This window comes from Cupressus sempervirens, chromosome 6, assembly GCF_028749045.1.
Source record: "Cupressus sempervirens isolate cs-2001-9-10 chromosome 6, ASM2874904v1, whole genome shotgun sequence".
Classification (NCBI taxonomy): Eukaryota; Viridiplantae; Streptophyta; class Pinopsida; order Cupressales; family Cupressaceae; genus Cupressus; species Cupressus sempervirens.
In genome coordinates, this window is record NC_143123.1 from 209,816,497 (window position 1) to 209,838,613 (window position 22,117).

The 22,117-nt window shown below is 38.8% G+C and overlaps 1 protein-coding gene across 1 annotated transcript in view; it reads left to right on the forward strand.

The window, feature by feature from the left end:
- LOC149551993 (magnesium transporter MRS2-2-like) overlaps window positions 1-22,117 on the forward strand; it is a 162,337-nt gene that overhangs the window by 71,682 nt on the left and 68,538 nt on the right. The gene's annotated exons all lie outside the window — the stretch shown is intronic.

The window sequence follows — 22,117 nt, forward strand, 5'->3', positions numbered from 1 at the left end:
AGAAATTAATCTTTATTTATTGCAACTCCAATGATTACAAATGACAGCAAACAAAAAATGCAGATACTTTGCTAAAACTAATATCAATGTAACCTGGATTTATTTTTGCACAGCTAGTAGGGTTGCCGTGAACAATTGAACAGTAATCAAAATGCTGCCTGAGTGAATGTGCTTCAGTGCTGAAGCCTTAGCAAAGCAAAACGCTGATCTCGATCCCAAATCGCAGCTTCTTGATCCAAGCCGCCAGTCATTCTGATTAATTCGTAGGCCCACATATATCACACAGCCCCGAAATTGCAGATGTACACCTGCAATTTTACCACATGGGTCTACTGTTTGTGTTTGCAGGCTAATTAAAATGAAATGCAGGCTTATATATTGAATCACAGCCTCTATAATAAAACACCCAGTCTTCAACGATGAAATCTGGACCTTGTGGAAGGGTGCAGATGCAATTAGTCCACAAGCTGCCTCCAGATGCAAAAACTGCAGTCTCTATGGTTCAGATCGAACCCCAATTAAAAACAAGGGAGCTGATGTAATTTTTTCAGATGATCTCCTTACAAATTGCAAACAATAACCTCCAACAACTAATCTCCTTAAAAACAGCAAGACCAGTAGAAGAGATGCAAATTGCTATACGACAACAACAATTTGCAATGCCACTTCAGAGCAATTCTCAGAATTTCAGACTCAGCCCTTATACTTCAGCAAGGGCAACAAAATTCGGAACCTTAGAAAAGCCATAAAGGCAACAAAAGCAAATAAATATTCAAGCGTGCATTTTCCAATGAAATGAGCTTATATTTATAATCCCTTGTTGACAAAAGTTTCACAAAAGAGCTCAACTTCAGAAATTGCCAAAATTTTCCAAAAGAACTCAACTCTTGAAACTTTCCAACACAACCCTTTTAGTAATATCTTATAACATCATTATTATACTAAAATATTACTATTATAATAATGCGACTTTAATAATTAATTAATAAATAAGATCTCATGCAATTAATAACCTGTAGGTGATGACCAACTGCTAGTTTTACCTACTACACTGTCAAATATGGCGATTACGAAATATAGACTTACTAAAGTTAGCAAGTTGCAACTGAGACCCCCTAATAACCCTGTTAGCTCATGAGGGTCGCCATAATGAATTGACTCAATCATCCTTAGAAGCATGCCAAAAATAGGGACATGACTGTCCTCCCTCCCCAAGATTGCATGTCCTCAAGCAATTAGGCATCTCATTGAAACCTCCACCAGGATCCCTTAAGAAGCAAGTGATATCCTTGTCATTATTGAGCCAACTATATGCCAACATCATCACCAGACCAACAACATAACTTGTAGCACAACACCCAATACTTGTGTTGATGATGTACAAGCTAGAATATTCATAGAAGACAACTCAACAGGAGATCCCTACGTATCCTCCTTTATTGAACTTATCCAATCATCTTGCAAACAATCCAATTTAGGTACATACCAACTCTCTTGCCAGAATGATCACCTCTATCGTCATCCTCATGCTCTCGTGACTCCTCATTCACGTAAGTGTAAACCCACATGCCACAGTTTGTTGTCCCCTTCGGCTTCAACATGCAAGTATGACCTTTAGAGAAAGCTCCTTGCACCACCAATAACTTGCCCGTGTCCTCAACGACTGGTGGGGGACTCATCATGGGGCATAAGAACATAAGATTTCGAAGCAGCCTTGCTTTGAGAAGATGACTCCAAGTCTTGTGCCTTCCTCATCGCTACCTGTAAAGAAAATGGGTCCAATGACTTTACCCATCCATGGAGTGGCTTAGTCAATCCCTCCATATATAACATCACTCGCCTACACTCCGAAATATCATAAACCATGACTGAAAGCCTCTAGAACTCACTAATATAACTCTGTAATCCACTGGATTGCTTTAGCTAAGTCAACTTCGAGAAGTACACCTCGAAATCCTTACTATCAACTCCCTTGATCAAGCAATCCACGAATTCCTGATAGGAGGTGATATGATCATGCCGTTGGGAAACTAACCCATTGTACCACCAGTCATGGGCAATTCCATCCAAATGTAGCACTCCAAATCTGATAGTGTCCACCTTTGACATAGGATGCAAAGCTAGATGTGTGTCGAGCTTATGGATCCAAGCTCGAACTGTAACTCTCCCGCTACCATCAAAGTGCTCTAATGCCATCTTTCTAGCTTGCTTTCGTTCTGTCTATTGGGGCCTTTGTCTCTCAGGTGCCAGCCTTGCCCTAGAGTGCTTCGATTTATGAGTTAGGAGCCTATCAAAGTTCAGATGCTCTTTAATTGCCTTGTGGTAAAGCATCCCACTCCGCAAAGTGTGCCACCACAGTTTCAACAAAAGGAGCGGCCTTAGACTCATCACCAAAATTGCATCCACTTCGAGTCTCAAAAATGTGGGCCTTTGCGGTCTATCATGTGTAATGTCCCCTCTTTAGTTCGACATGGCATTGATCATGGATTTGCCTATTCCAGACTCTCGTAGGCAAATGGTGTGGAAAGAGAGTCAATTCTGCGGATCAGATGGTCATATCTTGCTCTTGAAGAAGTGTTAAGAGGTTATATTTTATCATTATGTGATATTGGGGCCTACATGTTATAATTTTAAGTTGAGTTGCACTTTTTATTTTATAAAATCACTTTATTATAAAAAGTGCATTATAATGAGAATTTATAAAGGATGTTTCTAGAAGTTCTAGCAACTTCTTAGAAAAGTGAATAAATAGAGGGTTGGGCCTCTCATTTGGACATGCTTGGATTTGAGAACTCTTCTACTTCTTCATTGTGAAGACATTTGTAGACTTTGGATCTGCAAATTATTATTCGATCTTTGGGAACGAATCACTCCCTTGGATTGGCGACTTTGAGGGTGTGAAATATCACCTGAATTGTTGCATAATTGGAGTTGGTATTCAGCCATCTCATTGGAGCTTATTGAGAATTCGTTGTTAGGGTTTGTTTTGGTTGGAAAAAGGATTTCAGATTTGCCCTATCATTGGAGAAGCATTTGACAAGAGTTTGAAGACAGAATAGGTGCATTTTTCAGAATTGGCAAAGCAGGGTTCGGAACCACATAATTGCTCATATCTCCTCAACCCCTTGGAGTTATTTTTTATGGTTTTACAGGGTTACTACCTAACCCTAGGCGCCCATTTTCCTTGCATTTGGGGGTCCCAAAACCCTGGTATTATTTTTATCTAGCAGCCGTACAGGTACGGCCTGGTACGACCCTGCTAGTTTGGGCAGCAGCTGCAAATTAAGGACAGTTTGGGGGTGCGGTTGGAGGTCTTCATCAACGATTTGCATCAGAACGTGGTGTTCTTCCATAGTTCTTCAAACCAGGTTCTGGCATTCTGAAATATATGTCAATTTTTGGGTAAATTTGCTGTCATACAGTCATTGTAATAATCAGTCCAGAATTGGTAATAAAACAATTTCAGAATTTATTGCATTGTAATTGAAATATCGTTCAAAGGCTTTATATATATATATTGTAATTCTGCGATTATATTCTGAAAGTATCAAATCTGAAATTGCCATATTCTGAATATTGTTACTGTTATTATTCATTACATGCCAAGTGTTTGACAAAATTCCTAAGTTCAGTTTGAGGGTTTCAGTGGCCTTTATAAGAAGGGTCATTACATCATGAGTGCCAATATGTATGTCAGCATTGTCAACTAACCTACCTTGATCCTCAACTCAAACCCCTTCTGCATCTCTGTACCTATCACCATCTCCAGTTTTGTGCTCAACTCAAGATCTATGATAACCAACAAAAACATCTCGAGCACTCTCCCTACTTCGTTCTCAAGGACGTGCTATCTGCTGCAGAGTGTTAGACAACTGTTGTTGTACACCTGTCATTTGCTGCTGTTCGGTTGTTAGGATCCGAATGTTTGCATAGCCTCTTTGTCAATCTCTACATCAACATCTCCAACTCCTGAGCTGCTTGAACCACACGAACTACCAACAAACCCAAATTCTATCTCAGGCTCACTGTCATGTCCCCTTCTCGATTTTAGTTTTGGGCGACTGAATTAATCTATCTCCACATCCGGATAGATTAATATCAATTTCACGCAGGATGCTTTCCAGTCACAATGAGAAATTTAATTTAATTTATTCTAGAACTTTATTAAATGAAACAGAGCTAAGTCACTTTAATGTTTTTAAAGTTATTTACTTTATAATAGCTTAAGTGACTATAGGACGAAAATGTCATTTAATCCCACATTCCTTGTACTTTGTACTTTCCCTCATTCCGAGGCTATATATGCACGTGCTTGCATTGGGATTAACAGGAGAATACTGATATTAAATGCTCATAAACCAACTGGTTGCTTGAATGTGACTGGAATTTCTTAAGGACGAAAACCCTTAAGAGTATTGGCAATATTTGGATGTAGCCCCAGAAATCTTGCCATCTTTGCAATATTAAAAGAATCACAGTTGTGCAAATTCCAGGAGGACCGACTGAAGAAATTAAGGATAGGGATGCATGACTGTTTAATCAATTGTGACTCACGCTGTAGGTGAGAGGAACTATGTGCAAGTATTCAGTCCAGGCATGGAGTAAATTTTCATTGTTTGCAATCTGGAGTTTGAATGCTATCTGATTTCTTTTCAGAGAGGTAGAATTTAGTGATTAGCAGTATTGTTACCAATGGATTGAGAGGTAGAAGCAGGGCTCTACTCTAAGTTCAGTGAAACTAACCAGTCGTGTATGCAAGATAACACGTCTGAAGGACACCATTTGTCACGACTTAGTTGTGTTTGGATTTAATGCGTTGGCTGGGCGTCACACTCGGGATCGTAGGAGTCATTAACGGCAAGAGGGGTCTTTGTTTATGTTCACGTCAGTGGAAAGAAGGCCAACTGTCGCACCCAGGTTGTCAGGTTACCACAACGTCATTGGCACTGTTAGCATTGCGGTTGGTAGTGATTTGCATCTCCAACAGTCTAGTTTGATAGCAGAGGTCTTAGTCATACGGGCGTACAGGCATTTCCAGCACGTAAGGAGAACAAATGATAAGATGGAGCCGTCAGGTTATGAGTGATTGGAACCGGGTCTTTTCCTTCTGAGGAACACAGATATTGACACCCCACGCTAGCAGCAAACAGGCACACACTGGCTAGACGTATAGGATTTTCATTTCTCCGTCAATGATACAGTCACTTCACACTGGAGGTGATATCGCAGGCCTCAGTTTGACAGGTGCATCTATTTCTCTCTGTTAAACTCCTTGCTTCCTTTGTAACAGTTGGCAATATACTGCAGATTTCAGGGTAATAATATAGCTGTCAGTGTAAATGACCAAGCATATGCCTATGTATTTGAAATAATGTGGAAGTCGACTGTGAAGTTGCTGCTTCAAACTGTTTGATTGAATGCTTATAGTTGGGAAGCCCGTAGTACAGAAGAAATCACTGATGTAACAGGGACATAAATGATTCTCCTTGACTGTGGTTACTTTAACTGTTAGAAGTCCATTGTCTAATGCATGAAATAGAGGAAAGTCGATTGGTTGCTACAGCGGTATCATATGTGTTTCTAGCACTGTTTGCAATCTGTTTGATGGAATTCCTTAGGGGTTAATATACAGTATTTTGATTTTAAAATCTGGTTCAGTTTCCTACATCCACACAGTGATAGATATTGGAACATTTCTAAATGTGCTTATGAACTGTTTGACAAAATTCCTGTACTTATAAACCAGTAGAATATAATTAAAGAAAATCACAGCTGAGAATATTACACTCACCTTCCCTAGGTGGAGTGGTACAACCTCTACAAGTATAGTGCATACCCGACACAAATCTCCTATTATCTCCCATGACTACTGAATGCCAAACGAAACAAATGCTATCAACTTCTGAGCAGATCTGATCAAATAATCCTGAGCCCAATTCCTACAGGCTTGCAGGAAACTGCTCTGATACCACTGTTAGAACCCTTACTGGGTCTTGCTTTGACAAACACTAAATTTCTTAATTATTTAACTGTTTGACATTTTGTTAAACATTTGGTAAGTAAGCTTAATGCATTTGTAATGCTAATAAATAAACAAACATGTTTCATGCTCAGAGTTTGTTCATTGAATGTTTAGGCGACCAATTATAAAATACTCAAATGGAAATAATAGTGTTGAAAACAAATCAGCTCCAGTATATTCAATTCAGAAATTAACCTTTATTTATTGCAACTCCAATGATTACAAATGATAGCAAAGAAAAAATGCAGATACTTCGCTAAAACTAATATCAATGGAATGTGGATTTATTTTTGCATAGCCAGTATGGTTGCTGCGAACCTCCTCCCAAATTGAACAGTAATCAAAATGCTGCCTATGTGAATGTGCTTAGCAAAACAAAACGCTGATCTCAATCCCAAATCGCAGGTTCTTGACACAAGCCACCAATCACTGATTAATTCACAGGCCCACATGTATCACACATCCCTAAAATTGAAGATGTCCACCTCCAATTTTATCATGTGGGTCTACTGTTTGTGTTTGTATGCTAATTGAAATGAAACACAGACTTAGATTTTAAATCGCAGCCTCTATAATAAAAAGCCCAGTCTCCAAAGATGACGTCTAGACCTCGTGGAAGGTTGCAAACGCAATTAGAGTCCACACGCTGCCTCCAGCTGCAAAATCGACAGTCTCTATGGTTCAGATCGAACCCCAATTAACAACAAGGGAGTTGATGTAATTTTTTCAGAGGATCTCCTTACAAGTGCAAACAATAACCTCCAACAACTAATCTCCTTAGACACAACAAGAACAATAGGAGAGATGCAAATTGCTATACAACAACAACAATTTGTATTTGCCACTCCAAAGCAATTCTTAGAATTTCAGACTCAACCCTTATACTAAAGCAAGGGCAACAAAATTTGGAACCTTAGAAAAGCCAAAAAGGCAACAAAAGAAAATAAATATTCAAGCGTGCATTTTCCAATGAAATGCTCATATTTATAATCCCTTGGGGCCCGTTTGGTTGCTGGAATATGATTTGAGAAGTGGCATTCAGAATCCTTGATTTGGGATTCTGGAACTTGAAATTCAGATTATGGTTTTGAGAATTTAATTTGAGACTGTTTGGTTAATCAAGCATTCATAATGCCAAAAGACATTTTCTCCATTTGGTTGCATATTTCTAGAATTGGGATATCACTGAAAAAAGCTCCAAATAAATTTTCAAATTCAACAATTAAATGATATTGTTTTCTAATGATTAAATTGGATTTGGGATACTGTAATATTTGAGAGTAGAAATAAGATTGAATGTATTTTAAAAATCATTTTTGATTGAAATTAATGAATCATTTATTATCAAATGTGCACAAAAGTTTTGAACTTTCCACAAACATTTGAATGCATTTTAAACTTCCTGTGAACTCTTTCTTCATGGCGCTAGATTCTTCAACAAGTTCGTCAACCTTTTCATCATGATCCAATTCTTCTGCTGCCTTAAATAGTTGACAGATCCCACAGCTGGAAGAAAAAACGTACTTCTCAACCATATATGGAAGCAAAATATTCAATCCACATTTTATATAAGATACATCTGTGAAATGGAAATGACTATTCATGGAGTAAACCAACTGAACAATGTTCTTTCACTCCCATTTTGTATAGGAATCTAGCGGAATCGTAAAATCTTTATCTACGAAAATAAGCTTTTGATTATTTAATCTGTTACAACTACTTTTTCTTCAAATTCTTTGCAGTTTTCATCTTGAATCTCTCTAATGCAATCTGCGAGAGAGGAATGAAGATCGTCATCGCTATTAAAAATGGCAGAGAACACTGCAAGCTTGAATCTGTGGCCTTCATGATCTTTGAATTCAAACATTGGCACTGGTCAAATATGTTTGACGGACTTGAAAATATTTTGATATCATTTTATCTGCAATGCTCACTTTTATAAAATTGGAATTAAAATGAGCATTAGATCAATTCCACCTATTTAGCTGGAATACCAAATCAAGGTTTTGGGGGTCAAATGGGGATACCGGATTCTACTTTTTCCCAATTCCAATTCTGATTGTGCGGACCCAAAGAATGTATTAGAATTTTTTAAAAATTCGGAATGCCAATTCCATTCTAATTCCAGCTACCAAACGGGCCCTTGTTGACAAAAGTTTCCCAAAAGAAATCAACTTCAGAAATTGTGAAAGTTTCCCAAAAGAACTCAGCTCTTGAAACTTTGCAACAAAACTCTTTTAGTGATATTTCTTAATGTCATTATTATAATAAAATATTATTATAATAATAATAATGTGATATTAATAATTAATTATAAATAAGAGCTCATGTAATTAATAACTTGCAGGTGATGAGCAACTGCCTAAGCCACCCACTGCTTTGCCAAAAATAGATTTACTAAAAATATTAAGTCTGAAATTGAGACCCCCTAATCTCCCTGTCAGCTCACAAGGGTCGCCATAATGAACCAACTCAATCATCCTCAGAAGCATGCCAAAAATGGGGACATTATAGTTAGCATATTATTTTTCCTCTTTTGGGACAATGCAAAACAACACGATGTGTAAAGATAAACCTTTAATTAGAAGGGTAAGCTTCTCTGTAACTAAACACTAAATAAAATTTTAGAACTTACAGAAACAACCTTTTTCTTTCTACACAATGCTCAATGTATTTGTGGCAATTTTGACATTCAATACTAAAAAACTCTAGAAAATACTTGTCCTTTTGGTTTTGGAATAGGCACAAGGCTTCAGCAGCTCATTTACATCAGATCAGAGATTCTTGATCTGGTAAATTGACACAAATGACCTAATTCATGATAATTAACATGATTTTTTTGGCTAAAAGTATATGCCTTAAAAAGCATGGTTTCCCAGAGATCCATCTCCTTCTCTTGGAGGCATGTCTTGGAGATAGAGTACTTCTTCAGTACAGGAGACACTTTTGGAAACTTCTTCAGGCTAACAAGGTTCTTTTGGATGCCATCTCCGAAGTCTCCAGACCAGAAATTGAGGTCACTTACTAGAAAATCTAGGAAAAAACATATTAAAAAGCAAAAAAGGAAGGTATAAAGTGAAAAGAATCCTGCATAATGCTTCATGCTAATATTCTGAATTACACAAAAATCTATGGAAAGTTAGAGTGAATGATCACTAGTAATGGTGTAGACATTTTGAGAGGGACATAAACAGTTGTATGAGTGATTTCCTATCATTGTAATGGTCTAAAGAGAAATTGTCCTTACCATTTATAGTTCTTGTACGACTGATTTACTATTCTTGTTTTCAGAGCATTGTGTCATGATATTTTCTGTAAATTATTAAATTATATTAAAAAGGCATTTCCCTTGTTTCCTATTTTTGAAAATTAGCCTTACCAGTATCGGTATCAGTCTCCAATGTCCCCAAATATCCTCATTTCCCGGTAACTATGCCAAAAAGTGAGTGTACTCAAGGATTGAATTGGAAACAAACACAAGATCTTGCTAATTGAATACGGCAATTCCATAGAAAACTACAATTACCACCTCAATGAAGGCTACAATACGATTCTACAATATTCGTTGACTGTTTGATCTACCAAATCAGTACACATGAAATAACACTAATCTGCTAGTACAACTATTTGAGCAACAAGTAGGCTAAAATTAACTATTGGCTTTTATTTTTCATGCTATCAATTTGTTGTGTACGTTGCATGACAATTAAATTTATGGAAGAGAGGTACAAAAATAAATTAAGTAAATCTGTTTTTTCTTAATTATGCTTTAGAAATGCATCACCCTTGAGGAAATCGAATCTGCCATCAGCTCTTTGGCCAATGATAAGTCCCCAACCCTTGCTGGACTACCTGCTGAATTCTATAAGCAAAATATTCAGTGGATGGGGTGAAACTTTTGGAACTCTATGAGGATGTTTTTGAGTAGGGCTCTTTAAGGGCTAATATTAATAGAGGAGTAATTAAACTTCTGCCTAAAACTGAGGATAAAACCCTGGTTAAAAATTGGAGGCTCATTACATTGTTGAACATATCTTATAAGATTATTGCTAAACTTTTGACTAGAAGGATTGCTGAAATGTTAAGGAAGTTTATTTCTGCCACATAGACTGAATTCATTAAAGGGAGATATATTTTGGAGAACCTTTTAACTAGTTGGGAGGTTATGCATTGGGGAAAAGATGATGCAGAGAATGTTGCTATGATCCTCCTTGATTTTGAAAAAGCCTATGACAGAGCTGAGCGACCTTTCATTATTAGTGTGCTGCATGCTTATGGCTTTCCTGATTATTTTTGTAAATGGATCCAAATTCTCTTTAAAGAATCTTGTCTTGTCATTGACATGAATGGTGACTTGTTTGATCCTATCCCCTTACAGAGATCCATTTGGCAAGGGTGCCCTATTGCCCCCCCTTTGTTTGTTATTTCAGCTGATGCCCTTTCTTACATTCATAGATCGTTGGAGCTTGGCTCTCCTCTCAAAGGTATTTGTCTTCCTAATAGAGATGAACTTATTAATGCCCAGTTTTCTGATGATACTTCTTTATCTGTGGAGTTGTCCGAATCCAACTTTGCCAATGCCTTGGATAGGCTTCAGTTCTTTTGCCTTGCCTCTGTTGCCAAACTTTCCCTGCATAAATCTACCTTGCTTGGGTGGAGTAATATTGCACCTAATTAGGTTTATTCTCATGGTTGGAAATGGGCTGGCTCTAGCACTATTATTAGGTATCTTGGTATCCCTTTTGCTGTTGATCCCTCTACCAAGGATATGTGGATGTGACTGTATGAGAAGATAGAAAGGAAGCACTTAAATTGGCAAACTCATCAGTTATCTCTAGCTGGTAGAATTCAAGCTGTTCAAAAAGTCCTAGCTTCATATCACCTTTTTTTTCTCCTCAGTTTGGCTCTTTTCAAATTATCAAATGATAAGATTGATAAAATCCTGAGAATTTTTTTCTGATCTGAAAATACTGGCAATAGGAAAAGACATTATGTCAGTTGGGATCTGGTGTTGTTGGCCAAAACAAATGGATGGATTGGGATGAAGAGATATCAAATCTCACGGTATTGCTCTTGCAGCAAAATGGATCTTCAAGCCTTCTATTGGCAATAAACCATGGAAGGTTCTTATTAGAAACAATAGCAAAAGATCTTTTATAGCTAAGGGGATACAATGGAAGAATATCTCCTGTTGTGACATCCTATTGGATGGTTTAAGGATGAAATTTTTGGCTCTAATGTTTTTGCTTCATTATGAAAGGCATGGTCCTATGTAAGGTGTTTTCTTTCATACATAGGTGCTATAGGATGTCTTCCCTCTCATGCAGTGGCTGACAGATCTATATGGTGGGAGTTATACGTGAATAATAAACCTTTGGCACTTACACATAGCTGCTGTGCTCAAATTTGTAACAACTTTGGCTTTTCTCTGATCAGGGACCTGTTTGTGGTCAACCAACTGGGGACTTGGGAGGAGATTAGAGTTGAGTTTGGAGTTCCTAGTTCTCAAAAGAAAACCTTTGTTATTTAAGGCAATTGGTGATTCTTTTATGAGTAAAATTTATTATTCTGAATCCTTTTTGAAACAAATGAAATGGCTGGATGGCTCAATTTTTTAAGAGATCTCCACTAAACTGCTGTATAATATGCTTATGACGGATTCATCTATCTTTCATCGGGTGAACCATGGCTGTGGTCTCAAATGTCCCTTTTCTGATTGGTCTTTTTTCTTTGAAATTTTCTGGCCATCCCCCTCTGAACCAAAATAAAATATGTATTAGATGTCTACTTTTGCTTAAAAAATTAGCTGTTGGTTCTGTGCTTAAGTCCTCGGGTCATGCATCTATTAAATGTGGCTTTCGTTCTACTAATGAATCCTTTGAACATTTGTTGTTTAAGTGTGAATTTTCCTGGGAAATTTGGTCCACCTTCTTGGGTTCTCCTATCACATGGAACAGCTGTCCTGGTATTTCTTGGAGTGAAATACTTGCTAGTTATGTTGAATACTTTGATTTAAAGATTAATAGATTTTGGTATGTACTTTCGTGTGAAATTTTTTGGTTTTTGTGGAGGCAAAGAAATGGAGAGGTTTTTCAAAAGAAGGCCAATTATAATCTTAAACTCATACATTTTTTTATCATGTCCTAGGTCTCTCTTACCTTGGAAATCACTAAGAGTCAATTTATGATGCTTGTCCGGGAAGGATTTGTGCTTATTTTTAAAGATGATGTTAAAGCTATTCAATACCTGAATCAATACATATCCATGTTGGATCCAGCAGAGCTTGATAATCTGAATTGGAGTATGAAAGAGTTCAGCATCAACAAAGATCAAGGAAGATGGATCACTATAATTGAAACTGACCCCAATGTGGGTAATGTTGATGAGCCCGCTGATTGATTAGAAGTTTATGAGGTGACTTGGCAGGACAGTCTGATCTGTCCTCCTCATGACTCATTTGGTGCTATGGAAGATGCTTTCAATTCTAATGATGGATGGGGCAGTTGTAATGTCCCCTCTTTAGTTCGACATGGCATTGATCATGGATTTGCCTATTACAGACTCTCGTAGGCAAATGGTGTGGAAAGAGAGTCAATTCTGCGGATCAGATAGTCATATCTTGCTCTTGAAGAAGTGTTAAGAGGTTATATTTTATCATTATGTGATATTGGGGCCCACATGTTATAATTTTAATTTGAGTTGCACTTTTTATTTTATAAAATTACTTTATTATAAAAAAAGTGCATTATAATGAGAAATTATAAAGGATGTTTCTAGAAGTTCTAGCAACTTCTTAGAAAAGTGAATAAATAGAGGGCTGGGCCTCTCATTTGGACATGCTTGAATTGGAGAACTCTTCTACTTCTTCATTGTGAAGACATTTGTGGACTTTGGATCTGCAAATTATTCGATCTTTGGGAACGAATCACTCCCTTGGATTGGCGACTTTGAGGGTGTGAAATATCACCTGAATTGTTGCATAATTGGAGTTGGTATTCAGCCATCTCATTGGAGCTTATTGAGAATTCGTTGTTAGGGTTTGTTTTTGGTTGGAATAAGGATTTCAGATCTGCCCTATCATTGGAGAAGCATTTGACAAGAGTTTGAAGACAGAATAAGTGCATTTTCAGAATTGGCAAAGCAGGGTTCGGAACCACATAATTGCTCATATCTCCTCAACCCCTTGGAGTTATTTTTTATGGTTTTACAGGGTTACTACCTAACCCTAGGCGCCCATTTTCCTTGCATTTGGGGGTCCCAAAACCCTAATATTATTTTATTTCAGCAGCCGTACAGGTACGGCCCTGCTAGTTTGGGCAGCAACAGCAAATTGAGGATAGTTTGGGGGTGCGGTTGGAGGTCTTCATCAACGATCTGCAGCAAAACATGGTGTTCTTCCATAGTTCTTCAAACCAGGTTCTTGCATTCTGAAATATATGTCAACTTTTGGGTAAATTTGCTGTCATACAGTCATTGTAATAATCAGACCAGAATTGGTAATAAAATAATTTCAGAATTTATGGCATTGTAATTGAAATATAGTTCAATGGCTTTATATATATTGTAATTCTGTGATTATATTCTGAAAGTATCAAATCTGAAAATTACCATATTCTGAATATTGTTACTGTTACACGCCAAGTGTTTGACAAAATTCCTAAGTTTAGTTTGAGGGTTTTTGTGGCCTTTATAGAGAGGGTCATTACAGTGGTATCAGAGCTATAAGTCCTGCCATCCTGTGGAGGTCTTATAGGGAATTTGGAACAGCTGGATAGGAGGGAAAGTGTTTGACGAAATGTCAAAACACTAAAATCAGAGCATGCGACAAAGGCCTTATAATTTCCGCAATACCAAAGCAAGACAAGATAGGATTTCTGACCTGCAGAGCGAACAGTCTAGCTCATCTATCCAGGTGGACATAGAATCCAGTCATACAGACACAGGGGAGGTATTTTTTGATCAAGACTACGACTACAATATGGATAGAGGCGGGAATGCCGGTCCAGATCCGCAAGAGGAAAGATTTTTACAGTTATTAGACACCCTGGCACAGGGACAGCGATTAGCCGAACAAAGAGCACAAGAACAGAATCAGAGAATGGAGCTTATGATGCAGATGATGGCTCGACAAATGGGGTTGAACGCTAACATAGGAGGAGGAAATAATCAGAATGGTCACAATCAGAATGGGAATAATCAGGATGAGAGACATAATGGAGGCGAACAAATTGGGAACAATTTCGGTCATGCCCCCCAGGAAGCTCGGACAGTAAGTTCGAGGCCTATGATTCCTACGTTCCTTCCTAGAGCTCCAGAGCAGCCGGTACCAGAACCCCAGATCACTGACATATAGGATCAGCTGAGGAGAGATTGGGAAGCAGGAGGACCAGATTTTACAGCTGCAATCACCTTTAGAGAATATATGGATGTGCGGATGAAGCATATGCCCCGTGGACAAGACAGGACTCAGAACTATGAGCTACGAAAGAAAGTAGGAAAACTACAGTTACCATATTATGATGGCTCGGGGAAGTCTACAGCAAGAGCTTGGGTTCAAAAGCTTGACACATACTTTCAATTGAATCCTATGTCTGAGGAAGAAGCTATTAAGTATGCAGCAATTCACCTGGATGGGTTAGCACACGAATGGTGGCATCATGGTATGATCACTATGGGTCATGCACACATTACCTCATATGTGGAGTTTACGGAGAGACTGATTGAACGTTTTGATAAGAAAGATCCAAAACTCCATTTCAAGGAATTAGCCTAGCTTAAACAGTGGGGCTCATTGGAAACATACATTTCAGAGTTTCAGAAACTTGCAATGTTAGTAACAGATGTATCTGAACGAAGGCTATTGGTTTTATTTATGGATGGGTTAGTTGATCCGTTGAGAGGGTGGATTAAAGCTCTCAACCCTCCCACTTTGCAGGAAGCCATTAAGAAAGCTCGTGACATGGATTCCTCTTCAGCTTCTAAAAATAAATTTCAGGCAAAGAGTTTCCCTTCAGGAAAAGATAAGGACAGGAAACCCTTTCATAGAGAGGCACAGCTACCTAAGGAAGAAAGTAAGAGGCTGGACAAGGAGACACTTAATGACTTGCGTAGGAAGAAGCTATGCTTCTATTGCAAAGGCCCGTATGAGTACGGCCATGACTGTCCTATGAGGCCAAAAGGGAAGGCCAACCGGGCAATGTGGGCTTATTACGAGGGCTCAGATTCAGATGGTTCAGAACATCATGATGAGGATCCTGATGAAGCAGAGGGAGAGCAGGAGATAGACAGTGCAGGGCAAAGGCAGGAAACAGAGCTACATTTACAGGAAGCACAACTGTCTAGTATCCAGAGAGAGGGATCTTTTAGACTTCGGGGAGTCTTGGCTGGACAGAAGGTTATTACATTGTTGGACACAGGTGCCACGCATAATTTCATTGATGCACGATTTGTAGAGAAGCGTGGACTCATTACTGAGGAGTTTGAAGGACTAAGAGTCAAGGTAGCTGATGGATACACTCTTCGTTGTGACAGGATGGTACGAGACTTACCTTTGCGCTTGAACAACTATGAGTTTAAGGCGGATTATCATGTGGTCAACATGGGTGACATGGACATAGTACTTGGGATGCAGTGGCTACATTCATTGAAGGTGGTTACCCTGAGATTAGAGGATATGGAGATACAATTCGAAATAAATGGTAGGATTCATGTGCTAAAGGCTATCCGTAATGGAGACATCAGGACTATCTCATTTAGGCGGCTGGAGAGATTAACTAGGCATAATGATATAGAGTGGGCAGCAGTTTGTACTTTGATACCTACACAGGAGGAGCAACATAAGGTGGAATATCATCCTGATATTCAGAAGTTGAGGATTAAGTACGAAAAGGTATTCAGTGAGATTCCACCAGGCAGGCCACCGGACAGAGGTATTGAGCATATAATTGAACTGGAGGAAGGTGCTAAACCTATCATGATCACACCATATCGACATCCAAAGCGACTCAAGGATGAGATCGAAAGGACCATTGAGGAGTTGCTAGCTATGGGGCACATCCGACCTAGTAAGTCACCTTTTGCATCTTCTGTTGTTTTGGTAAAAAAGAAGGATGGAACGCTTCGGATGTGTATTGATTACAGGGCATTAAATAAGAGAACCATTAAGAACAGGTATCCTATTCCTCGCATTGATGAGTTGATAGATGAATTGCATGGGGCCTGTTATTTCACGAAAATTGATTTGAGATCAGGATATCACCAGATCAGAGTCCGTGAACAGGATATTGAGAAAACTGCTTTCAGATGTCACTGTGGGCACTTTGAGTTTGTAGTCATGCCTTTCGGCTTGACCAATGCACCTGCCACTTTCCAGTCCACTATGAACAGAGTTTTCCACCATCAGTTGAGGAAATTCGTGCTGGTGTTTTTTGATGACATTTTGATCTATAGCCGATCATGGCAGGAGCATCTAGAGCATTTGGAGACGGTTTTGAGCATTCTACAGAAGGAGTCCTTGTATGCAAAGGAGTCCAAATGTGACTTAGGGATGACCGAGCTGTTGTATTTAGGACACATCATTAGTGCAGAGGGAGTGCGGATGGATCCTGAAAAGATTCGCGCTATTGTTGATTGGCCTCCACCAGAGAACCTTACACAGTTAAGGGGGTTCCTTGGTTTATGTGGTTTTTATCGCAGGTTTGTCAGTGGCTACTCACGACATGCAGCTCCCATGACAGATTTACTGAAAAAAGGGGAATTTGTGTGGACTCAGAAGGCACAGGACTGTTTTATGAGATTTAAGGAGATAATGACTACGTGCCCAGTTCTAGCATTACCTGATTTCACGAAGCCATTTGAGCTTCAATGTGATGCATCTGGAGAGGGAGTAGGTGTTGTACTTATGCAGAATAAGCACCCCATAGCTTATGAGAGCAGGAAGCTCAGAGGCCCTGAGCGTTCATTCAGTATATATGATAAGGAGATGTTGGCCATCATGCATGCTTTGGCCAAATTCAGACAATATCTTGTGGGTAGCAAGTTTTGTATTAAAACTGATCATAACAGTCAGAAGCATTTCTTGGGACAGCAGGACCTGAATGATCGCCAACAAAAGTGGGTAAGTAAGTTGCAGGCATATGATTTTGACATCTCATATGTCAAGGGAACTCAGAATGTTGTTGCAGATGCTCTATCTCGAAGGCCACACCTCACTCTTATGGTTCAGATATCAGAGGATTGGCGACACTTGATTATAGCAGAGTATGCTAAAGATACATGGGCCTCCGATATAGTAGAGGGAACAGTGATTGATACCAGATACACACTTGTGGATGATTTGATCATTTACAAGAACAGGATTTACCTAGTCCCAGGATTGAAGGTTAAGCAACTGATTATGAGAGCACTTCACGACTCACCGACAGCAGGCCATCCCGGGTACTTCAAGACTTACAAGTCAGTTCGAGAGCGGTTCACTTGGAAAGGGCTGAAAGCTGACGTTTTGCAGTATGTTCGAGAGTGTCTTGTTTGCCAGCAAAACAAACAAGAACACAGCTATCCGGCAGGGCTCCTATAGCCACTTCCGATTCCCGACAGGAAGTGGGAATGCATCTCCATGGACTTTATCACAGGTTTGCCCAAGGTACACGGACGAGATTGTATTTATGTGGTGGTAGATAGATTAACGAAATATGCTCATTTCTTTCCTATCACCATTGCACATTCAGCAGCTCAGGTGGCAGAGGTTTTCTTTCGGGAGGTTTTCAGATTGCACGGCTTGCCTCAGAACATTGTGAGTGATAGGGATAGCCGTTTCATGAGTCACTTTTGGCAGGAGGTATTCCGGTTATGTGGCACGGAGCTTACACCCAGCACTAGCTATCACCCACAAACCGATGGTCAGACAGAAATTGTGAATAAATGTGTGGAAGGGTATTTAAGGAATTATGTGGCAGCTCAGCAGCGAGCTTGGGTCAGATGGATATATCTCTGCGAGTATTGTTACAATACTACATATCATATGACTATACAGATGACACCCTTCATGGCACTTTACGGTTATGAAGCACCTAGTTTCTTGGATTTGTTGTTGAGCAACAGCCGGGTACCCAGTGCAGGTGAATTATTACAGGAGAGTAAGGATATAGTTGCTACCCTCAAAGACAATATTGCAAGAGCTCAGAACCAGCAGAAGCAGTATGCAGACCAGAAGAGAACTGAGCGTAGTTTTGAAGTAGATGATATGGTTTACCTCATGTTGCAGCCATACAGGCAATCTACTCTTAAGAAGAGTGGGGCAGAGAAACTTAAGCCACGCTATTATGGACCATTCAGGATTATCAGGCGAGTTGGTGAAGTGGCTTATGAGTTGGAGCTTCCCGCAGACAGCAGAGTGCACAATGTGTTTCATGTGTCACGCCTCAAGAAGGCGTTGGGTCAGAATGTGGTGCCTTCTGCAGTATTACCTCCTTTAGACGATGAGGGAAAATTGATTTTAGTACCAGAATCCATCCTGGAGAGCAGAGAAAAGCAGCTTCGTAGAAGGGTGATCAGAGAATACTTGGTTAAGTGGAAAGATTTGCCTGTTGAGGATGCTACTTGGGAGGGGGAGGCTATTTTGCAGCACCCGGCGTTGAGATTGCTTGAGGCCAAGCAATTTCAGGAGGGGCGGATTGTAATGTCCCCTCTTTAGTTCGACATGGCATTGATCATGGATTTGCCTATTACAGACTCTCGTAGGCAAATGGTGTGGAAAGAGAGTCAATTCTGCGGATCAGATAGTCATATCTTGCTCTTGAAGAAGTGTTAAGAGGTTATATTTTATCATTATGTGATATTGGGGCCCACATGTTATAATTTTAATTTGAGTTGCACTTTTTATTTTATAAAATTACTTTATTATAAAAAAAGTGCATTATAATGAGAAATTATAAAGGATGTTTCTAGAAGTTCTAGCAACTTCTTAGAAAAGTGAATAAATAGAGGGCTGGGCCTCTCATTTGGACATGCTTGAATTGGAGAACTCTTCTACTTCTTCATTGTGAAGACATTTGTGGACTTTGGATCTGCAAATTATTCGATCTTTGGGAACGAATCACTCCCTTGGATTGGCGACTTTGAGGGTGTGAAATATCACCTGAATTGTTGCATAATTGGAGTTGGTATTCAGCCATCTCATTGGAGCTTATTGAGAATTCGTTGTTAGGGTTTGTTTTTGGTTGGAATAAGGATTTCAGATCTGCCCTATCATTGGAGAAGCATTTGACAAGAGTTTGAAGACAGAATAAGTGCATTTTCAGAATTGGCAAAGCAGGGTTCGGAACCACATAATTGCTCATATCTCCTCAACCCCTTGGATTTATTTTTTATGGTTTTATAGGGTTACTACCTAACCCTAGGCGCCCATTTTCCTTGCATTTGGGGGTCCCAAAACCCTAATATTATTTTATTTCAGCAGCCGTACAGGTACGGCCCTGCTAGTTTGGGCAGCAACAGCAAATTGAGGATAGTTTGGGGGTGCGGTTGGAGGTCTTCATCAACGATCTGCAGCAAAACATGGTGTTCTTCTATAGTTCTTCAAACCAGGTTCTTGCATTCTGAAATATGTCAATTTTTGGGTAAATTTGCTGTCATACAGTCATTGTAATAATCAGACCAGAATTGGTAATAAAATAATTTCAGAATTTATGGCATTGTAATTGAAATATAGTTCAATGGCTTTATATATATTGTAATTCTGTGATTATATTCTGAAAGTATCAAATCTGAAAATTACCATATTCTGAATATTGTTACTGTTACACGCCAAGTGTTTGACAAAATTCCTAAGTTCAGTTTGAGGGTTTCTGTGGCCTTTATAGAGAGGGTCATTACAGCAGTTGATCCCCTATGCGAACCCACCTTTTTTGTTGTTTTAATGACAATATACATGTGAACATTCCAATGATAGATTGCCCTTCTAATGGCATCCAATCTGTACATGTATCTGTTGTAGTTCAGGATAGTTTCCTTCACCCCTATTTTGTAATTGTATATATATGGGGGGGGGGGGGGAGGGGGGTGAAGATTACTTCTCTTCTTCCAAGTGGTGGACCTTAGTTTTGATGATGTTACTTGAAATATGTATCAATTTTTTAAACTTTAAACTATTCTAATAGTAATTATAATTCTTAAAATCAGGGGTGATATACCTGATTCTTGCAGTTAAAAGAAATCTATAATACTTTAAATCCGAGCAAACAATAAATAGTAAAATTCTTAAAATAAATTGGTCGCAAATAGGGAATTTATTTCTAGATTTCTTCTAATAATAGTGGCTTAAATATTCTTGAATACGATGAGTGAGAATTTTGTTTTAAAGGGATCAAATGGGAAGGAGTGTGAGGCTACAAATGGGGAGGATGTCAAAGATGTAGATGGAGACAATTATGAAGATGATGATGAATGGAGTGACAACTAGGATGATGAGGAGGGAGAACATATTACGTAGTAATTGGTAAAGTACTACTTTTTATTGATAGAGACCGAGAGGTCAATATATACAAAATAATGAAACAATGTTTCCTTAGGAAAGAATTGTAAAGAATCGAAACTTTCTATTCTATTTGGAAGAAAACAAATAGTTATCTACAACCTAACTAAATAGTTATCTAATATGTACAATAAATTACAAATTGATAACCATTAACTAATAATAGATGCTATCTACTATCATAATACCCTCCTTGAATGGCTAATCTATCCACAACACCAAGCTATCCTCTGAATTTAACAAATTTATTAGGAAAAAGAGGCTTGGTGAGAATGTCTGCAGTCTGATCCGTGGTAGGAACATATTGCAATTCTATTGTGTCATCTTCAACCAGCTGTTATATGTAGTGAAAATGAAATCCACATGCTTGTTTAGTTCATGGAAGATTGGATTTTGTGCTAATTTGATAACACCTTTGTTATCAACAAAAAAAGTGGTCAGTTCTGTTGGTGACATCTACATATGCCCAACGATTTGACAAATCCAAACAACTTCACAACCTGCCTTGACTTCTTATTGGTCCATGTGACGACACTGGATCCCAAACTAAACACATCTAGAAGTTGACTTTTTTATCATCAACAAAGTTTGCCCAATCTGAATTTGTAAACCCACTAAGTCTAGGATTAGAACTCCGAGAGTTCAAAAGTCCATAATCTGAAGTGCCCTTCACATAATGAAGCACATGCTTTGGTGCCATCCAATGATTAGCCTTGGGAGCTATCATAAAGTGTGAGATGCAGCTGACTGTGAAGCTAATATCAGGCCTAGTAGCAGAGAGGTAGATGAGGCTACCTACTAGTTTTCTATATGTGGTATCATCAATGGGGGGAGAATCAAACTTGGCTGATATTCTGAGACCTTTCTCCATGGGTGTAGATGTAGGATTGCTATCCTGCATACATAATTTGTCTAACAAAGTCCTGGCATATTTGGACTGAGAGATGAATGTACTAGAAGACTATTGCCAAACCTCAACACTTAGACAATAATGCACAAGCCCAAGGTTGGTTATATCAAAAGATTGGCATAAGCTCTGTTTAGTTCCCTGAATCAAAGATGACGAACTGCCAATGATGATCAAATCATCCACATAAATAACTAGAAGGATGATGTCACTGTTAGTAGTCTTGATGTATAAATTTGAGTCTGAAGAGCACCTCTGGAAGCCTTGATCATTGAGGTACTTATCAATTTTCATGAACCATGCCTAGGAGCCTACTTCAAGCCATAGAGAGCTTTCTCCAATCTAAGAACTTGATGGTCTTTACCAACAACCTTGAAACTAGGAGGTTACGTCATGTAGACCTCTTCTTCGAGATCACTATTCAGGAAAGCACTCTTGACATCCACCTAATGAACCTTCCAGTCAAACTGTGCTACTATGGCTAGGATTAATCTGATTGTCCTCATCTTTGCAGCAAAGGTCTCCTCATAATGAATGCCCTGACGCTAAGAAAAACCCTTTGCAACTAAACAAGCTTAATATTTATCCAAATTACAATCAGATTTGTATTTGATTTTGTAAACCCATTTGCAGCCAATGCACTTCTTCCTTGGTGGAA